Source organism: Aedes albopictus, chromosome 3 (genome assembly GCF_035046485.1).
Source record: "Aedes albopictus strain Foshan chromosome 3, AalbF5, whole genome shotgun sequence".
In the NCBI taxonomy this organism is placed as follows: Eukaryota; Metazoa; Arthropoda; class Insecta; order Diptera; family Culicidae; genus Aedes; species Aedes albopictus.
The window spans coordinates 367,941,562-367,962,330 of record NC_085138.1 but is presented as its reverse complement, the minus strand read 5'-3'; the positions used below and the strand labels follow the sequence as shown (position 1 = coordinate 367,962,330).

Sequence of the window (20,769 nt, the reverse complement as noted above, 5' to 3'; positions counted from 1 at the left end):
AGGGCTGAAAGTCTCTTTAATAAAGACAAATCAACCAATCAATTCTTTCACATACGAATTCTATGAACTTTTTTTTTTAATTTATCATTAGATTTTATTCATTGTACATCATTTACATCTCTTTTCAGAAAATTTTCCAGAAAGATTCAGTGGCTCCACGTTTTTTTATTGATCCAGGATTGATTTTTTTTTCAGAAGATCTCAGGAAGATCTCTGCAAGAGTACTTTCAGGGAAAACTCCAGGAATTCCTTCAGAAGTTCTTTCTGGAGGATTCAGGGATGCCTCCTAGAGATACATCAGAGAATCAGCCAGAAGATCCTCAGGATCTGAGAGTTTTTCAGGGATTTCTTCTGAAGTTCCTTCAGAAAAATTTACTTTAGGAATTATTCCAGGAGTTTCCTCAGAGATTCCTCCAAAACATCTCTCACAAATTCTTCTAGAATTCCAACAAGGGATTTCTCCTGACGTTTTGTAGGGATCGCTCAAGGAGATCATTTAGGGATCACTCCGGGAGTTTTATCAAGGCTTCCTACAGGAATTCCTTCTAGCATCCCTCCTGAAGTATCTTCGGGGATTCTTCTTGGATGTACTTCGGGATGCCTTATGAAAAATTTTCAGAGATTCTTTCAGGAGTTCTTTCCAGGATTACTCCAGAAATTCCTTCAATGGTCTCTCCAGGAGTTCGTTAAGGGATCCTAATAGCTTCAGCAGGAGGGATGCCTCCAGGTGTTCAATTGTAATTCCTCCAGAAGCTTATTTGAACAGGAGTTCGCTCAGGTATCCCTTCAAAAGTCCCTTCAGAGACTCTTTCAGGAGGACTCATAACTGCCTTCCGGAGATCCGTCAAGAATTCCGTAAGAAGTTCCTTTAGAGATTCCTCAAGGAGTTTCAGGGATACTTGCAGATGTTTCTTCAGAGATTCCTCCTGAATTTCTTCAGGGATTCTTCAAAACTCTCTCCAGAAGTTCCTGCAGAGAGACTTAGGTATAGGAGGATCCAAAGATGCCTTCAGGAGAATTGATTTCCCTCAGAAGTTTATTTAGGGATTCCTGTAAAAGAGTTGCTTCTAAGATTCCTTTAGGATATTCTTAGGGGATTCCATGAGAAGTTTCATTTAGGATTCTTTCAGGTGTTCTTCCAGGGGTTCCCTGAGAATTTTCCAGGTTCGCTCACGGATGCCTCCATGAGTTACATCAGAGATATCTCCAGAAGCTAATTCAGGAATTGCTACAGGAGCTCTTTCAGGGAATCTTGTAGGAATTCCTTAAATACATTCCATAGGATTATAATTACGCATATCTCATGGAGCATTTCATTGAGTTTCTACAAGAATTTCTCCAGGATTTCCTACTGGAATTGCTCCAGGAATTCATTAGGGGATACCTCCTGCATATCATTCCCCCTACCCGGAAGATTCCCTTCGAAAGATTTCGCTGAAAATCCTTCGAGGATTCCGCCTGGGAAGCCTCCGAAGATGCCTTCCAGAATTCCCCCTGGAATTCCTGCAAGGGTTTCTCCTGTAATTTCTTTGGGGATTCCTCCAGGACTTCCTTCAGGGGTTTCCCTGGATTTTCTTCGAGGATTCCTTTTAGAATTCCTTCGGTAATTCCTCCTGGAATATCTCCGGAGATTTCGCCTGTAATTACTTCAGAAATTTCTCCTGCAATTCTTTTGGGGATTCATCTTGAAATTCCCTTGGGGATTCTTCCTAGATTTTCTTTCGGAGTTTCCTCCTAGATTTCCTTTGAGGATTCCTCCTGAAATTCTTTCGAGAATTCCTCCTGATATTTCGTCGGAGATCCCTCCTGGAGTTTCTTTGATGATTTCTCTTAGAATTCCTTCGGAGATTCCTCCTGTATTTCCTTCAGAGATTCCTCATGGAATTCCTCCAGGAGTCCTGATGGAATTCCTTCGGGGATTTCTCCTAGAATTTCTTCGGGAATTCCTCCTGATATTCGTACGAGGCTTCTACTTAGAACTCCTTCGGGGATTCCTCCTAGAAATCCTTCGGAAATTCTTCCTAGAGTTCCTAGAATTCCTCCTGATATTTCGTCGGGGATTCCTCCTGAAATTTATACGGGAATTCCATCTGCAAATTTCTTCGGAGATTCCTCCTGGATTTTCTTTGGAGTTTCCTCATTGAGATTCGTATTGGTATTACTCATGGAATTTCTCTAGGAATTTCTCTCTGGGGATTCCTCCTAGAATTCCTTCGAGGTTTCCTTCTGGAATTCCTTCAGTGGTTCCTCTTAGAATTCCTTCGAGAATTTCTTCTGGAAGTCTTTCGGGGATTTCTCTTGGAATTCCTTGGGTGATTCCTCCTAGAATTTACTTGGGAGTTTCTCCTGGAACTCCTTCGGAGATTCCTTCTCGATACTTTTCGTTAATTCTTCCTAGAAATCCTTGGGGATTTTTTCGCGAATTTCCTTGGAAATTCCTAGAAGATTTTTTTGGGGATTGCTGCTGGAATTGCTTAGTGGGTTATAGCTGGAATTCCTTTGGAATTCGTGCTTGAGTTTTTCGGGATTTTCTTTTGGAATTGCTGCGGGGATTCCTCCTTAAATTATGTCAAGTGTTCCTTATAGAATTCCTTCGGAGATTCCTCCTGGAACTCCTTCGGGGATTCCTCCTAAATTCCTTCGGGGATTCCTCTTTAAATTCATCCAGGGTTCCAGGGGTTCCTCATGGTATTCCTTCGAGGATTTCTCCTGGAATTCCTGAATATTTTTCGATGGTTGCAAATTCTTTTTGAAATTCCTTCGGAGATTCTTCCTGAACTTCTTTCATGAATTCCTCTTGATATCCATTGATTAGTTCTTGATCGTTGATTTATCCTGGAATTACCTCGCGGTTTCCTCTCAGAATTCCTTCAGAGATTCCTCCTAAATTCAATCAGAAATTTCTCATGGAATTCCTCCAGGATTCCTGCTGAAGTTCCTTCGAGATTTCCATATCAAATTTCTTCGGTAATTTCTCTTAGAATTCCTTCGATAATTCATCCTGGAATTTAGGAATTATTCCTTTGGGTATTTCTTCTAGAATTTCTTTGGAGATTCCTCCTGGATTTTCCATGGGGACTCGAATTCGGGATTTCCTCATGAAAAACCTTTGAGGATTCTGCTTGGATTTTTTTCGGAGATTCCTCCCAGAATTCCTTAGATGGTTCCCCCTGGGATTCCTGCGGGGATTTTTCCTGAAATTTCTTCGGAGGTTCCTTCTAGACTTTCTTCGAAGATTCCTCCTGGAATTTCTTCGGAGATTCTTCCTATAATTCTTTCAGTGATTCTTTCTGGACTTCCTTCGAAGATTCCTCCTTATATTTCTTCGAGGATTCCTTCTGATATTTTGTCGGGGATCCCTCCTGGGATTCCTTGAGGATTCCTTTTCAAATTTATTTCGAGATTCCTCCTGGAATTCATTCTGGGATTTCTCCTGATATTCCGTCGGAGATTCCTTCTGGAATTCGCTCTTGCAGTTCCTGCTGTGACTCCTCTTCGAGTTGCTTCGGAGATTCCCCCTGGAATTTCTTTGGTAATCCCTCACGGAATTTCTTCGAGGATTCCTCTTAGAATTCCTTCAGGGATTCCTGTTGGAATTCCTTTGAAGATTCCTCGTGGAATTCTTTCGGCAATACCTCCTAGAACTATCTCAGGAATTTCTCCTGTTATTACTTTAGAGATTCCTCCTGGGTGTTTTTTGTTGATTCCTCCTAGAAATCCTTAAAGAGGATTTCTTCTCGAATTCCGTCAGGAATTCCTCCTGAAATTCCTTAGGGGATTCATACTGTAATCCCCTTTTGATTTCTGCATGAATACATTTGGGGGATACTCTTTGAATTCTTTTGGGAATTCTTCATGAATTTCCTTCTGAAATTCTACGAAAATTCCAATCGGGGATTTCTGCAGACATTTTTGCAAGGATCTCTCTAAGGGCGATTCTTGTACCACCAGAGATTTCAGCAGAAGTTACTTCAGTTAACAGCAGCATTTTCTGCAGAGATTAGTCCATAATTTTCTTGGAGGCTACTTCTAGAATTCCTTCTGTGATTCCTCCATGAAATCATACGGGGATTCCTTGGTGTAAATAGTGCGACCTTATTAACAAATTTGATAGCTTTTAAAGATTCTTAGAAAACAAAACATAAACTGTAGTAAAATCGATATTTTATTGCCCTTAATTTGCAATGGAGTAATGCCACTAAGGATACGGGTAATGTTACAATAGGTCTAATCTCTGGTCGCAGTGACGGACTTGATCAAACAGAAATAATAAAAAGGTATTCATTCAAACGTAATAGTTTTTTTATGTCATGAAAAAGCTCAGACTACAAATTATAGAACGTAATGACAACTATTCTTTGCTTTGCCAATGTTGACATTATGGTCAAATTTTGGCCACGCCGATTCACGCCGCCGCCGCCGCCGCCGAAAGCTGCCACCGGCGTGACGCCGATGACGCCGCCGCCGCCGGCCAAAAATGGTCCTTACGCCGCCGCCGAGCAAAATATTGTCGGCGCACAGGTCTAGGCTAGAGGTGTTTACCCTACATTCTTTTTGTGGTTTGCAACAGGGCAGGAAGGATTTAAGTGAGGTTTATCTTCATTACTGCATAACGAGCCATGTAAGGGCACCGGGGATGCGGCTACAATGCGGTTTGTATAGTAGGAATAAAAAATGCATGACGTTTCCGGTTGCACCTGGTGAATTTTAAGTGGGCTGGATCAGGTGCATCGGTGCAGCGATATCTATTTCAAGCTTTCAATTGAATGTGGAACATTCAAGAATAATTCAATTTAGGCACTATGTAAACCTATCCAGGCCACCTCTATGATGCACCAAATAGTTTTCTTCTGTACTATGACATTTAAATATATGAGATTAATCTTACATACACTCCCGATAAAAAGCTTGAGGTCACCCGTCAAAAACATGTCATTTTTTAGTCCCATATCTCCGCCAATTTGCGTCCGATTTATAAACCCTAGGTCTAATTCAAAAGATAATAAGTCAAAGTAACTTTGAACATAATTTAGGTGAAACTTTTATAAAACTATGTGTATGTAAACTTAACCCAAAGTTGTCAAATTTTCTAAAAATTCAATATAAACTTACGGCAATGTCGCTGGAAGTTGGGTCGACCAAATTTCAAGATGAGAGCGGTAATATTACCGGTTTTCTATTAGCTTTCAACTGCTTTTTGCCAAACTTGACTAAAAAATTTAGGAAAAAAGTTATTAAGTAAGTTAACTCTTGATGTCATCGACCAAAAGTTTGGGGTCACTATCGAAAAACATGGAAAAGTGATTTGTTGATATCTTTGTCATCTTTCATTCAATTTTTGTTTTACTTATTTCAAAGATAATTAACTAAATGTACGTATGATGTCTTTAATTCAACGTATTCAATGATTTTAATATTTAAAATGTGAAGTAAAGCTAATACACTTCAACACATTTCAAAAAATGAGGCAATTTTACGTCAAGGCGAAACTGGAAGCATTTCCTCATTTATTTTTTGGTTTTTGATTTTTTATTAAATAACGAATCCATAATGTACATGTGTACGAAAACCGATTTTGAAAATATTGGTTCGTTATTTTATAAAAAATCAAAAACCAAAAAGTGAGGAAATGGATCCAGTTTCGCCTTAAGTTTTAGTATGTAAATTTTAACAAACTTTTGGTCGATGACATCATGAGTTAACTAACTTAATAACTTTTTTTTTAGATTTTTCAGCTAAGTTCGGTAAAAGCAGTTGAAAGCTAATATTAAATAGTTTATATTACCGCTCTCATCTTAAAATTTCATCGACCCAATTTCCAGCAAAACTGCCGTAAGTTTATGTTCATTTTTTAGAAAATTTGGCAACTTAAGCTTAAGGCGAAACTGGAAGCATTTTCTCATTTTTTTCGGTTTTTGATTTTTTATTAAATAACGAAGCAATATTTTCAAAATCGGTTTTCGTGCACATTTAGAGTATGGATCATGGTATCTTCTGATTTTTTTATGCGGTAGAAAATGTTTTTCGTTTTTGCAGAAACCATTTTTTGGTGAAATTTGGTTCAAAAATGGTTTCTGCAAAAACGAAAAACATTTTCTACCGCATAAAAAATTCAGAAGATACCCTGATCCATACTCTACATGTGCACGAAAACCGATTTTGAAAATATTGCTTCATTATTTAATAAAAAATCAAAAACCAAAAAATAAGAAAATGCTTCCAGTTTCACCTTAAGTTTACATACAAACATTTTTTAAAGAGTTTAATTTAAATCATATTCGAAGTTTCTTTGACTTATTAATTTTTGAATGAGATCTAGGGTTTTGAAATCGGACGCAAATTTTCGGAGATATGGGCCAAAAAAATGGCATGTTTTTGAGGGGCGACCCCGAACTTTTGATCGGGAGTGTATATTAGGACTATGATGGAATGGCTTCACTAAGAATGGACAGTTGAAAACTGTGGATATTTGGTTATTATGAAGGAATTGCAAATCAAACATTCTAAACAATTTTGAACCCTTGATAAATTAGTGGGAAATTCATTAATGGGGGTTTCACACTGTTCAGACACTGTTTTGTTTTGGACTTTTGCACTTCGAACCTTTTCGGAAGTTTCACCGTCAACGAAAGGAAGATTACTGTGGGTTGTGACTGGGTTGGGTGGTTGGGTTAACTAGTGTTGATGGTGTGGGAATGTTGCTATATGTAATTAGGTTGTGTACTACGGATACGATTTGACAACGAAATTCTCTCCTCTCTGCTTCGTCCGATGGCTTCGAGGAGGCTTGCGAAGCCAACGAGGTGGTTTGAGTATGTACTAGAAGGAAATAATAGAAAACTTCTGGAGTAATTCCTTATGAAACTTTTTCCTTTTCATGAAGAAACTCCTAAGAAACTCCTAGATAGATTCCGGAAAGTACTCAAGGAGCTATTTCAAAAGGAATATCTGAAGGATCTTCCGAGGACATCCATGCACTAGTTACTGGATGTGCTGGACATGGATGCTAATCTCTCCAAGATTCTCCTGAATGAATTTCAGCAGGAACCTCTGGAGAAATTTGTGGAACCAGAATCCTCTTGAAAAACTCTAAACATAATTTCTGCTGAATTTGGAAATTTTGAACTACACTACCCGTCATAAATATGGAATCGCAAATTGCAACACTCATACTGAATATGGCAGCACCCTAAAAACTTTTGCATGTGATTATTTCAGGCTTTTGTGGTACAAATCACTTATGACCCCCTTAATTATCTTTGAAAATGCAATCCGTACCCACAATCTCATTGGTTCTAGCTTCACTCCATTTTTCCTCCTTATTTTGGACGATGCAAAACTTTTTGCGTGCTGCACTACTGAGTATTGCAACGATTCCATATTATTGGCGGATAGTGTATGTCATCAGCAATTCAAAACGTCTGAAAAGTTGTCTGACAGTTCGTTTTACAGTAAAATCTCTTTTATGCAACTATTTGGGGCGTTTCGAAAGATTTGAGCGAAGAGGGGGACGTGTAGTATAGCGGAGTAATGATTCAGCGGATTCAGAGAATTTCGAGGCTTTCAAGAATTCTCAATTGATTTAGGGGTTATCCAGGGAGTTTCTGTGGGTTTCATGGGCTTTCAGAAGGGTTTTAGACACGTTTAAAAGGGTTTCAGGAGGTTTCAGGGACATTTCTGGGAATTTCAAGGTGTTTTCTGGAACGTTTCTAGGCGTATCCAAAGTTTTATTTGGCTTCGTTGAAACGTTTTGTTTGACCCAAGTAACACACTTGTCGCAGAAACGTAACGGCGGCGCAGGTTTTTGTGACTTACTTCTAACAAATAATTACTTATTTGCTACAAGTAAGTCACAGTGACTTCTGCGCAACAAAAATCTGCGCCGCTATGACTCTTTTGTGACAAGTGTGTTACTTGGGGAGCAATGTTTCGCTTCAGGGAGATTCAGGACATTTTTAGGGACGTCTCAGAAGAAGGGGAACGTTTCAATGGATTTTATGAGATCTCAGGGATATGACGAGCATTTAAGAACAAGGTATACATAACTCACGTTTCCTAGAGCACCGTTTCAAAAAACCTTTCAATGGATAAAGCTGAAATGATAATTGCTCAGTCATTTTACGGGATGCATTTTCAGCCAAATCCGTCTGGCGGTTCTTCAAACCCACAATTTCAGCTGTGTACCCCAAATACCTTGTCCTTAATGCTTCAGGAATGCGCTGTTGTAAAAAGAACAACACTACCAAAAAACCTCGCTCGTCCGTCGTATTCAGCGTGAGCGCGGTGCAGTTTTGGGATCGAACAGGCGCACTTCCTGAATGGTTAAGAATAGTAATTATATGCGTTTTGGGGGCATTTCAGGGAATTTACGAGGTTGCGTCCTGTAAATTCCTTAAAAGTCCCTGAAACCCAATTAAATTCCTTGAAACCTCTAAAACGCCCCCAAAAATCTTTAGAAACCCTTTCAAGCACTCTGAGACTCCATGAGACCCCTGACATGGTCTTTGAAACCCTATGAAACACCATTTTCCGAGACAACCCCTGCAACTCCAGAGCAGCGATGGGAAATGTCATTTTGTTAGTTCCCAATTACTCTTTCAACATTATTCATGTTTCATAACCAGCCAGCATCATAAACTAGTGATGTAAACTAGTAGAAATATGCACAAGAAATGGTGAAAGCCAAAAAAAAAGTTTTTAAAAACCTCCCCGACGTCGCTAAGAGGAGCTTGTAGAACTTGTTCAATCAGTTCCTGGATAACAACATCGTTCCGGATGATTGGAGGCAAGTGAGAGTGATAGCTATTCAAAAACCCGGGAAACCCGCGTCGGATCATAATTCGTACCGTCCAATCGCGATGTTGTCTTGTCTACGGAAGCTGTTGGAGAAGATGATTCTCTTTCGACTGGACAAATGGGTTGAATCGAATGGCATGTTGTCAGACACACAGTTTGGTTTCCGCAGAGGCAAAGGTACGAACGACTGTCTTGCGTTGCTTTCTTCAGAAATTCAACTTGCCTTTGCTCAAAAGCAGCAAATGCGCTTAGTGTTTTTGGATATTAAGGGGGCTTTTGATTCAGTTTATGTCGATGTTCTTTCCGACAAACTACACGAAAGTGGCCTTTCACCAATTATGAACAACTTTTTGAACAATTTGCTGTTTGAGAAGCAGATGAGTTTTGCTCATGGTGACTTGACAGTTTCACGAATTAACTACATGGGTCTCCCCCAGGGTTCATGTCTAAGCCCCCTTCTTTACAATTTTTATGTCAGAGACATAGATGATTGTCTCATGGAAAATTGCACGTTAAGACAGCTTGCGGATGACTGTGTTGTTTCTGTGACGGGATCAATAGCAGTCGATCTGCAAGGACCACTACATGATACTTTGGACAATTTGTCTACTTGGGCTCTCAAGCTGGATATTGAATTTCTCCGGAGAAAACTGAGATGATTGTCTAAAAAATACAAACCGGCAAAGTTTCCGCTCCATCTGATGGGTAAGACAATCACTCATAGTATGTCTTCTCAATATCTCGGCGTCTGGTTCGACTCCAAATGCACCTGGGGGAAGCACATTGTGTATCTGATACAGAAATGCCAAAAGTGAATCAACTTTATGCGAACTATAACCGGAACATGGTGGGGAGCACACCCGGAAGATGTGATCAGGCTGTACCAAACAATCATTCTGTCGATTTACGAATACGGTAGCTTCTGTTTTCAATCCGCGGCGGCAACACACTTGCTGAAACTTCAACGGGTTCAGTACCGTTGTCTTCGGATCGCGTTAGGTTGCATGAACTCGACTCACACAATGAGTTTAGAGGTATGTACTTGCTTGTGTACACTATGTACAGCCTCTGACAGACCGTTTTGCGGAGTTGTCGTTCTGGTTCCTCATCCGATGCGAGATTGTGAATCCATTGGTTAGGGGCTGTCCATAAACCACGTGGTCATTTTTTTTGGGACTTCTCATACCCCCCCCCCCCCCCCCCGCGTGGTCATTAGTCCATACAAAATTTTTTATTCGTCCATACAAAATGCTCATTGGCCGAACCCCCCCCCCCCCCCTCATGACCACGTGGTTTATGGACAGCCCCTTATAGAAAATATGGAAAAGCTGCTCGAATAGAACCCTCAAACTCGTTTTATGACTGTGTACTACTGGTACACGACGCTGGAGGTAAGCCCATCTCCGGTTAACACCAATCGTGACAACTTCTCAAACTTCGACAGTTGCTTTGTGGATTTTGATCTGTCCATGAAGGATGAGATCACCGGAATATCAGAATCTTTTCGTTCCGTGTGTATTCCACAAATTTTTGCAAGTAAGTTCGAGCATGTTAGCGGGGACAGACAGTTCTTCACAGACGGTTCGAAAACCGATGATTCGACAGGTTTCGGTGTCTACATCGAATTTCATAGCGCCACCTACATGCTTCAAAATCCATGTTCGGTATACATTGCTGAGCTAACAGCTATATACTACACCTTAGAGTAAATTCGCACTCTTCCACCTGAGCACTACTTTATTTTTACCGACAGTCTAAGCTCTCTGGAGGCTGTTCGGTCAATGAAACCGATGAAGCACTCAGCGTACTTCCTGAAAGGAATACGCCAAGTCTTGAGTGCTTTGTCCAAACGCTCATACATCATCACCATAGCTTGGGTCCCTTCACATTGCTCAATTCCGGGCAATGACATAGCGGGCTCTCTGGCTAAGGTGGGCGCTAGCGAAGGCGATATTTATGAGCGTCAAATCGCCTTCGACGAATTTTTTGAATTGGCCCGTCAGGGCCCATATAGCCGAGGCGGTAAACGCATGGGTATTCAGCATGACCATGCTGAGGGTGACGGGTTCGATTCCCGGTCGGTCCAGGATCTTTTCATAAAGGAAATTTCCTTGACTTCCTTGGGCATAGAGTATCTTCGTGCCTGCCACACGATATACGCATGCAAAATGGTCATTAGCAGAGAAAGCTCTCAGTTAATAACTGTGGAAGTTACGCCAAGAAGAGAGAGAGAGAGAGAGAGAGAGACCTTGATCAGCTGGCAACACAAATGGAGAGATGGAGAGATGGGTAGATGGTTGCACTCCATCATTCCACAGGTGTCGAAGAAGCCATGGTTCAAAGGGTTGGATTTAGGCCGCGATTTCATTCGCGTGATGTGTCGGCTGATGTCCAACCACTATTTGTTGAACGCACATACCGTGATTTCGGGTGAAATTGATCAGTGGGGTGAAATTGATCGACATGAGGACCATTTTTATTTGTCGAAAAATAACGCTTCAAACTCGAAACAACTTGTAAAAACTGACCATAATCTGACTTAAGGGTTATTGAATGGTAAGTTTACAAGTTTTACAGACAATTAGTCACGTATTTCTGTATTAAATTCAATATTTTACGAAACTGCGTATTGGGCGAACTTCAAAGACAATTTCAAACTTTTGTTACCATAGCTGTTTCGCACATATAATGAATATTCGAATGAATGTTTCTAGCTGCCAATTATTCGCTAAACCTGATTTCGTCATCAAAAACTCTTTAAATATTCAAATGTATGAAAAAAAACCAGATTAATCCACCTAGTGGTGATAGTGCCTTTCTCGTCGAACATGTACTCATGATCATTCCTTGATTTGGATACGACTGGGATGATTTTGCTTCAGAATGTCGGCTTTGCAGTCATTTGGGGGAATCGAAAACATTTGTTCATGATTTTTTTCCGCAAAAGAGGATTGAAAAAACTTTGTCCGGGGTTGATGCAATAATTTTCATTTTCCCATATAACGTTGACCCATCCTGTAAATTTTTACACCTCAGGAATCTGAAATGGTGTGATTTGATGAGATTGCTTTAGTACAGACAAAAAGACATATCATTTGGAACATATTGCCATTATATTCATCGTCACGAAAAATATAATCTCCAAATGCTAATCAGGTTGCGTTTTACAAGCCGCTGCTGGCTGGATGGCGGTAGTTAGTAAACGTCAAACGAGCAAAAACGATTCATATTTGATGCAGCCGTTGAAAACAGCACGATGGGTAGTAAGTAGTGTGAGACGTCTGTATGCATGACCCAGTCAACCAGTAATCGTATAAGATGTTGTATAAGATGTTAAAATGGAGGCGATATGCGTACATTTTACATGCGCCTATATGGAGGCATGCACGCATATGGCCTCCACTTTATCATCTTGTTCGATTACTGGTTGTCTGGGGTGGCCTTAGCTCAGTCAAGCTTTTGTTCTCTTACACATATTAATCGCTTGCATTGACTTTGTTCACTTTTGTAGTTCCTGCGAAGCACCCAATTCTGGTTTTGCATCACTATCGGTAGCCTCTAATGTGTTCAGAGCCTATTTTCTTGCTAATCGTTTCTCAGGTTATTAAAAAAGCCGCGGTTTGATGTATCGCATGCATTCGTTTGGTTCACTTTTGTATTTGGCCACGTTCGGTAGGATACCCGAGAAACCGAATCCGGAACACTACCGGTAGTTTTAAATGCGGTCTGAGCCAATTCGGTTTATCGAAAAAGTCACGATTTGATGTATAGCATGCATGGATTAGGATCACTTTTTCATTTGATCACTTCCGGCGGGACACTTGGAACCGATTCCGGGACAGAACCGATTATCCCTTATATGGTTTGAGACTAGTTTCTTGCTAACTGTTCATCAGGTTTCCCAAAAAGCCATGAATGGATAGGTTTGGTTAATTTTTGCATTTGGCCACTTCCGGCGAAACAACCGCAACGGTTCTGGAACACTACCGATATTGTCCAATGTGGTCTGAGCCTATTTTCTTGCTAACCGTTCATCAAGCTATAGCAAAAGCCAATATCTGATGTGTCGCATGCATGGGTTTGGTTCCTTTTGGCATTTAGCCACTTCCGGCGTGACACCCTAGATCGGTTCCGGAACACTATCGGTGATCTTTAAAAAGATCTTATTAAGACGTTATTTAAAAAGCCGCTATTTAATGTGCCGCAGATTTGGTTCTCTTCTACATTTGACCACTTCCGCCGAAACACCCGGAACCGGTTCCGGAACACTATCGGTTGTTCCAAATGTGGTCTGAAACTATTTTCTTGCTAACCGTTTATCAGGTTGCCTAAAGGGTCGCGACATGATGCGTTGCATGTAAGGGTTTGGTTAGCTTTTATACTTGACTACTTCCGGTGGGACATCTGGAACCGGTTATGTAACACTACCGGATCCGATATGGTCTGAGAATGTTTTCCTGCCTACTGTTCATCAGGTTATCGAAAAAATCGCTGTTTAATGTATCGCATGCATAGGTTTGGTTCACTTTCATATTTGGCCACTTCCAGTGGGACACCCGGAACCGGTTATGGGACACTATCGGTTCTGATATTGTCTGAGAATGTTTTCCTGCCTACTGTTCATCAGGTTATCGAAAAAGCTGCTGTTTGATTCGCCGCATGCATGGGTTTGGTTCACTATTATATTTGGCCACTTCCGGCGGGACACCAGGAACCGGTTTCGGAACACTACCGGTTCAGATATGGACTGAGACTATTTCCATGCTTACCGTTCATCAGGTTATCGAAAATGTCGCGGTTTGATGTGTCGCATGCATGGGTTTGTAGCGTTTTCATATTTGGTCCCTTCCTGGGGTACCGATCCGGAACACCTAAATGGCCATAACTCCGTAACGGCTGGACTGATCCGAACCATTTTCAATAGGAAACAATGGGACCAGATTCCGCGTCGAATGAACCGTCGGTCATTAAAATCGGCTGATGTTTACTGCCAAAAAGTGATGTGAGTTTTTTTGTACACATACACACATACACACACACACATACATACACACACACAGACATCATCTCAATTCGTCGAGCTGAGTCGATTGGTATGTAAGACTTGACCCCTCCGAGGGCTCTATCAAATTTTCGTTTTTGGAGTGAACATATAGCCTTTCGGTACACCTTGGTGTACGAGAAAGGCAAAAATAAAAAAAAAAATAAAAAAAAAAAGACACGGACAACGTCTTCAGCTTTTGGCTGTACAGACTGTTTTAAACTTAACATTAGACAACGGACAACGGAGCATGCACCAGTGGAAACGGGGAAGAAACTATTCTCACGAAAAGTTTCAACGCCCGAAGCGGGAATCGAACCCTCACCCCATAGCATGGTGCGATTATAAGCTTGGTGACCCTAACCGCACGGCTACGAGGCTCCACAAAATCATATTTTTCGAAAGTGATCACATACTTAGTATAGAAATTGCATACTTTAAGGCGTTCTCATTGGATTAATCAAACTTTATAACTAAATAAATAAAGATTTAGCAAACTTGTAAAAGTTTTGCATAGCTTTTCGCATTCTGGTGTGGTTTATTCAGGTGGACAAATATTGTCAGCACTTACAAAGACATTTCATTGATTGATCAATTTCACCCCGAAAGTATTTTTATTTTATTTTTTAGTACAAATAATATTTATCATAATTAAACGATTTGCTGAAAAAGTTTCAAACTCTTTGATTGATGAAAACCATGGTCGTACTTGTTTTAAAGCATTGAATTTAACCATATCGATAAGCAATCTCTGTGTCTGTGGCGTGGCTTACCAGGATATCGAACATGTCGTGTGGGGATGCAATGAGTATCGTGAGGTCAGATCTGAGCTGCATGAAATTCTCCGGGTCCGAAGAAAACAACAGAAACCCGTTAGAGAAGTGTAGGCAGGACTTGATTTGGAATACATGAACCTTATTTACCAATTTTTGAAACGTTTTGTTGATGTCAGAGTTTGATGTAGTACGTTCCTTGTTTTTGTTGTCCGCCTTTTGGTTTTGTTGTTCATCCCTGTCTGTCGTCACCCCCTTCGGTTTGTCTTCTTCTTGTCGTTGTGTACGAATAAAGTCCTTTCTTTTTGGTCCCGTTACAGATATGGACAATTTGTCCCATCAATGTTTTTAGTATAAGTTAGCAAATAATTAATTTAGTTTTAAATCCCTCTTTCCAGTTTTATTTTATTTTTTTTTCAATTCTTAACCTCGAAACAGCCGCGAGTACTTCGGCTTCCCAAACTAACATAGTTTTAAGGCAGTAATAAATTGTAAAATGTAAAATCATTGTAAAAACTAAAGATTTCGGCTCAGTTATGCCCATGTGGCGCCCATATGTTTTGACATTTTTTTTCCAAAAAATAACGTGATATTTCCCACATGCTTCATATCTCTGGACTCTACAAATCCCCTGAAACCTTCTGAAAGCCTCCCTGAACAAACCCCCTGAGAAGCCACTGAAACGCATCAAAGACTTGCTGAAACCACCTAAAGCAGCGTTTCTTAAACTATTGGTCATGAGCTGATGCTTGGGGGGTCGCGAATGTAATAACCTTATTCAATGTTTAACTCTGCTTATAACAATTATATTGTTAGCCATTTTCGAAATTTACAAACACGAACTGCCAGAATTTCTAAGTTTCCAAGTTAATTGTATTCGAACATTTATATAATGAGATTATAAGTTATAGTCTGAAGCATATCAAATATTGACGTTACCGTTTGCGTTCTGAAATCGATTAGTTCCAGAATCATGGACATTGGGTTCACAAATAACCGATTTAAGATTGTGGTAATATATCTGACTTCTCTTAATGTTTGAAATAAATTAGTGCAAAATGTTGCTTGCAGTTGTATTTTCAGTTAGATTTACATGAAAAAAAAATGCCAACTTTAGCAGTTACAATTTCAGAAAAAAAGAAGAATACAGAGTCATTTGACTGAATTTTTGTTTAAGCTAACTTCAGTAAAATTTTGTTGAACTTAGTTAATCTTAACTTTCACCAGAATCAGAAGAGTTGAATAAAATGAATGTAATAAATACCAGATGTGTGCATGATGGATTATACTAAAAAGTTCAAGAGGATTTATTTGATCATCCAGCAGCACTATTATTCTTGAAATTCTACTCTTTGTTTACCCATTCGCTGTATGTACGCAATTATTAGAAAAAAAAATATGAAATTTTTAAAGTTCAGCCAAAGGGTGAAATTGCCACTATATCTCCGAAGACTTGGTAGAAATACTATGTTTTCTTTCATCCCAAGATGTGTGATAGAATCTTTTAAATCTGTGAATCTCTGTAATATGACATGTAGCGGTAATGGCTAAATTTGTATACAAAACATGCCAAATTATTTTAAATTCTTAATATGGGGAGTTCTCTGAAACTAATTTCTTAGACACGTTAACTGCAATAGATCCTATTCAATCCCCCCGGAGCTGAATTGTTAGTTCTTCACAAGCTCTTCTTCTTCTTCTTCTTTTTAGGAGCCAAGTGTGTTTCCAGAAAGTTCACAGAAAGCCTCGAAATGGCGGTTCCGAAGAATTTCAGCAGATTTCAGGACCCTTTTAAAGGCGTACCGTCAGGTTTTTAATAAGATTAGCGGGTTTTCATGGGCGTAAAGGGTGAGTCGTTAATTATTGTGCCACCCTACCTTCAACTGGTTCGCAAATTGTCTAAAGCTAACGAAATGAAACCAAATTTTTACAGTAGTTTAGTATATGTATGTATTTCAACTTTTTGGTATCGGTTCAAATTTAGGATGCGTTTAGTGAAATTCACGACATTTTCAATTAACGCCCTCCATGTGGACATGTTCAGACTCCACTTGAAACAAATAGTTAAAGCTCTCTGGTTTGTTTATGCGCATTGTGCCTGGTTTTCACCCAGCTCCAAGCTTATGTTTCACTGACAACCGTTCCTGAAACCTATTGACGAACATTAAGATGATCCGATAATGTATAATCATTTATTGTTCCAAGGTGCGATACCATGATTTTAGATTTTAGCATGTGATTGTAAAACATCGTTTTTAGAACTGTTAACTAAATGTATTCTATATCGACCGGAATCTCACTGATAACTTCTCAATTCATTACATGTAAACAAGAGACTGTGCCAAATTTGGTTGGTTTTGGTGAAGTAGGAAAAAAGTTACGTTAGTTTGAAAATGGCACAATAATAATCGACTCACCCTTTATCAATAGCATTGATAAGGTTCTAGGAACGTTTGAAGGGAAAATTCAGGGGGTTTCAGGGCATATTAGAGGTATTTCAAAGAGTTTTATGGGCGTTGGTTGGCATATCAAATTGACCCAGAAACATTTCAGGTACAGGGTGCGGCAGGAAAAAATGCGAAAAGTTCAAGGCGCTATCACACGTTAAATATGGGATATATATGACTATTTTTTCAAGACAGTGTATCAGTCAATGTCTATATTCTAGCACTACAAAATAAAAATAAACATATTTGATTTTTAACATGTGATAATGCAAGCAAGTGGGTATCGATAAAGTGCGCGCCCAATGGTCATATGACAAAATGGCTAAAACAGTAAAGAGAATAGTTTTAATTCAATGAAAAAACAGGCCATACTAATCCAGACCCATGTAGTTTCACATACTAGATGAAATAAGCACATATTTTTTATGATATTGTAGAGAAAATTAATTTTTTTGTTTCATCACATATGAAATTTACACAGGTCGCGTACATTTTAGTGGTTTGAAAATACTGATTGTCTTCACCTTCATACGCCGTCTTGTAAAGGTTAGTGATCAAAATGGGATTTTTTTTAAACTTTTCAGAAAATAGGCCTGTTAAAGATCATGGCACGTTGAAACATGAATTGGTTAACGTCAAATGGACGAAAATGAGGCTTGAAGTTGAAAAACACTTTCGCATTTTTTCCTGCCGCACCCTGTAGGGTCGTAACAGGGGGTTTCAGGAACACCCAATGGGTTTCTTGGGAAGTTTTGGAGGTTTCTTGGGCGTTTCAATAAATTTTAAGAGCGTTTCAAGGGGTTTTAAGAGCTTTCGTGGAAGGGTTTTCAAAAATCCTGTAAAGTTTACTGAAATCTCCCTGAAATTCTCTTTAAAAATCGCCCTAAACACCTCGAGAGCTCCATGTAACACACCTGAGATTCCCCGAAACCCACAAAACGCCTCATAAACTCACCGTAACGCACCTGAGACCAGTGCTGAAAAATTCATTTCGTCATATTCAAATTCAATCACCTACAGCTCATTTTAGAAGCTGAACCTGAGAATATGGTAAATAGAAAACTTGTGCGGCTAGTCCAGTTCTGTAAGAAAGTCACGGAAAAACCGCTATTTTTCGAATATTTAAGGTAAATGTCACGGACTATAGGGTGTCCCAGAAAGTATGGGCACAACTTTGCAGCTCTGCCATTTGGGAATGGATGCATAAACAAACTTTATTTTCACACATATCCTGCCTTAATATGTCAACATCAAATGCCAATCATTAAAATTTGCATTTCACACTTCGTTTGAATGCGGTAGAACATTTCCTGAAAGACATTTTAAAGCTTCTGCACAAATTGCTATATTTTTCAATCACATCGCTTAACAAATTGTTTTCCACGCATGAAATTAAGCTCGATAAAAATGTCATAAAATATATCCGTGTATTTCTACATGCGTATCTATTATACAATCCTAAGTTCGAATTGAAAACATATACTTTTGAACCTGAAAAATGAATTAAAACACCAAAATCGATATTTTTGAAAACCTGTTTTTCTAATAGTTGAAAACAAGCTTCTGAATATATATCACAACATGCAGAAAATCACATTTTTATTTCACTATAAGTTCAATAAATGCTCCAGCTTTATAAAGTGTAGATTGAATTGTTTTTATTCTCGTCAAAGCATGTTTTGAAACTCGAATGTCTGTGCGCATGTCTAATCCAGAAATAGAAAAGGCGAATTTTTCAGTTTTCTCAAAATTATGATTTGCCCGTACGCACAATCAAAACATATTTTTACAAAAAATTTCAATCAACCATCTGAAGAAAAACATGTTTTCGAATGTATCATGTGAAAAAAAATCGAAAAAAATGTTTCGAATTTGGATTTTTGGCAAAACCGTAAAAAAGGAGTTTGTGCAGAAGTTTTAAAAGATGTTTTTCCATTTTAATCATTCTGCATATACAAACCATTTTTAATGTATAAACTCTTCACAGGTATCAATTAAAATACTCTGAATAAAAATGCAAAAATATAAAAATTGTTGTTTGTTAAGAAAATGATTGTATTTTCGTTATACAAAGTTGTGCCCATACTTTCTGGGACACCCTATACCTTCGAAAAATGCCAATGATATTCACCGTGAATATCATTTGGCATTTTTCAAAGGTAGTCCGTGACATTTACCTTAAATATTCGAAAAATAGCGGTTTTTCCGTGACTTTCTTGCAGAACTGGACTAGCCGCACAAGTTTTCCATATACCATATTCTCAGGTTCAGCTTCTAAAATGAGCTGTAGGTGATTGAATTTGAATATGACGAAATGATTTTTTCAGTACTGCCTGAGACCCTCCGAAACCTCCTAAAACGCCAGAGTAACACCGCGACCCGAAAATCCACTGAAACTTCTTGAAATGCCTCCGAGATCCCCCTTAAACCCGCTATAACCCCACCCAACCAATAATGATAGCTTAAAAAAAAGACACGGACAACGTCTTCAGCTTTCGGCTGTACAGACTGTTTAAACTTAACATTAGACAACGGACAACGGAGCACGCACCAGTGGAAACGGGGAAGAAACTATTCTCACGAAAAGTTTCAATGCCCGAAGCGGGAATCGAACCCTCACCCCATAGCATGGTGCGATTATAAGCTTGGTGACCCTAACCGCACGGCTACGAGGCTCCACGTAACAGCTTATTCACTTACAATTTTCAAAATCAAGCTTTAGATTGATTGATTGATTTGTCTTTATTAGAGAGACTTTCAGCCCTTGGCTGGTTCGTCTCTATCAAGCTTTAGGCGAAACTGGATGCATTTCCTCAATGTTTGGTTTTGGTTTTTTTTTTTAATAAATAACGAAACAATATTTTTATTGGTTTCCATGCACATTCAGAAGAAGGATCAAGGTGTTTTCTATTCTTTGACAGGTGGAAAAAATGTTTCTTTTTAACAGAAAAATGGAAAACATTTTCCGTTGGGAAAAAAAATAATCAAAATATACCTTGGTTCTTCCGAAACCGATGGAAACCGAATTCAAAAATATTACTTCGTTATTTAATGAAAAATCGAAAATCAAAAACTAGTGAAATGCATTCCTTCTCAAGGGCGGTTTATTCATCTGTTGTACAGCTATAATTTTGTTGGGCATGTAACGCACTGAGACCCGAAACCCCCGCAAAATCCCCTGCAAAACGCCTCTGAAACCCGTAGAAAACCCTCTCACACTTTCTGAAATGCCTCCGAAATCCCCCTAGGATTCCCGAAAACACCCATGAAACCTGCTCCAAAAACCATTGTTACCACTGTTTATGCGTAAATTGAAGTTCGTAATAGAAAAGCTATACTGTAATAGTTGGTAGCGATCTCTGTAACGATTCTCGGCATAATCGATACAGTTCCGATGCAGTGTAGCTGATACTATACATTTATGTTTGTATATATAGACAACCTTTGTATTCAGCCCAGTATTGTCCCAAAATACTGCAATATTTGTTCTTCCAAAAATGTATGTGACTATGGTCCCTATAAAACCGCCATAGAACCATTATCCAGTTAGTAGTTGGTAATTAGTAGTTAACTGTAAATAATAGTTTATAGTCCTAGCATAAGCGTTACTCAGGAAGCAATATACGCGCGCGCAGTTAGAACAAACCGAGTTTGTACCGTTCCGTAGTTACAATAAACTTTCGCTAGTTCAGTTAAGTAATCGTTTCGTGTT

At 39.1% G+C, this 20,769-nt stretch overlaps 1 protein-coding gene across 8 annotated transcripts in view; it reads right to left on the bottom strand.

The window, feature by feature from the left end:
• The window catches only part of LOC109397126 (whirlin), a 343,758-nt gene that overhangs the window by 253,983 nt on the left and 69,006 nt on the right, over positions 1 to 20,769 (bottom strand). The gene's annotated exons all lie outside the window — the stretch shown is intronic.